Below are 1,582 nucleotides of genomic sequence, written 5' to 3'. Positions count from 1 at the left end.
AACAAATTTAAACAAAAAGAACATAAAAACGATCAGAGAAATTGGTCACAATTTAAGCATTTAAGAGAGAAGAAAGTGCAACCAAATCAGAAAATGTGAAAAGGATTAGGGATTTTCTGAAGAAGAAGATGCCATGGCAGAAGAAGAAGGTTAAGAGAAAGAGAGAGAAAAAAAGAAAGGAATATGGGGTTTTGACTTTGACTGCCATGTTAGTGTCTTTTATTAACTATGTTAGCATTTTGGATCTTATTTGGTAAGAAATATAAGCACAATGTCCGGGTTTGTGACATTTTGAAACATGCATCTATGTTTGAAAATGATTGAAATCACACGGTTTATTTTTATAATTTCCTATAAATTTAACCTAGAGGTAATTACGAATATATATCATTAAATAAACTTAATCATCATACAAAATGTAGGAAAAAAATTAATAATTATTATACAGAAAGATAAAAACGAATAATTTCGATTCTCGAGTTTTTTAGTAGAAAACGGCTTCAATCTTTGCTAGTATGAAAAAAAAATTAGAGTAATTAAGAAGAAGGTAGCGAGCAATTAAGAAAAAGATTTAGAATAATTAAGAAGAAGATTAGAGTAATGTTCGTAGTATTAGTTTCCCTAATTCCACCAGAAAAACAAAAGAGCAAGTAAAACCAGAAAATAGTGAACTAATTTGACTTCGTCTTGATGATGATTGACATGAATTTATTCCTTTTAGTATGGTTCTCTACTTTAATTGTTACTACTAGTTACTTAATTTTTAGTTAGTTACGTGTTTAATCGATAAAAGAAGTTATACGAGAATTAAGGGATTTTCCACATGTTCATTACTGTTTTAAGATCGAAAGATAAAAGCATTCTTGTTAAAAGATAAATTACCTATGCCTATATATATATAACGGTTATTAATATAAAAAACCATGTAAGAAACCTCGAATAGATTAACTGGACCTAATAGTGAAAAAATTAAAAAAGATAACTAGGACTATGAATGTGTGTAATATGAAATTCCAAAAAGTAAGGTATTGATTATGTTTAGCCTAAAAAAGTACAAAATTAAAAAGAAATTGGCTTCGCCCAGGCTCGAACTGGAGACCTTCAGTGTGTTAGACTGACGTGATAACCAACTACACCACAAAACCATGCTTATTACATAGTCTTTCTCTGTATACATATACTAACTAAATCATAGTCTCTCTCTTATAACTAACTCCCCCTAAGCTCCTTCCTTAAATCCCCTATTACCCTTTATTCTATTAGCATATTCTCTATAATATTCCAACTAAGAATTGAAAATCCAGTAGAATTTACAGTTTCTTACTTGAGGTTCCAATTTGACTGAAATTGAATTAACATCTTAGTCCATTTCATGAATTTTTTTTCTCATCTCTTAACCCGGGTGGTCCCACGGTAGAAGGTCTGAACATGGAGTGGTCCTAAGGGATGGTGTTGGGACAGGAATGAGCTGAATCTCAGATCGAAAATTGAAAGAGATTGGGGCTTATTACTAAGGTGGATTTTTAGTATATCAACATGGTATTTTATAGAGAAAATTACAATGCTCACAATTATCAAAAGT

At 30.5% G+C, this 1,582-nt stretch overlaps 1 non-coding gene across 1 annotated transcript; it reads right to left on the bottom strand.

Moving 5' to 3' along the window:
• Nucleotides 1-1,071: 1,071 nt before the first annotated feature.
• On the bottom strand, nt 1,072-1,145 carry TRNAV-AAC (transfer RNA valine (anticodon AAC)). Its single transcript has one exon. It is a non-coding gene; the product is annotated as a tRNA-Val (tRNA).
• Nucleotides 1,146-1,582: the final 437 nt, after the last annotated feature.

Source organism: Euphorbia lathyris, chromosome 4 (assembly GCF_963576675.1).
Source record: "Euphorbia lathyris chromosome 4, ddEupLath1.1, whole genome shotgun sequence".
Lineage (NCBI taxonomy): Eukaryota > Viridiplantae > Streptophyta > Magnoliopsida > Malpighiales > Euphorbiaceae > Euphorbia > Euphorbia lathyris.
The sequence above is the reverse complement of the archived record's forward strand: the minus strand, read 5'-3'. Positions and strand labels throughout refer to the sequence as shown.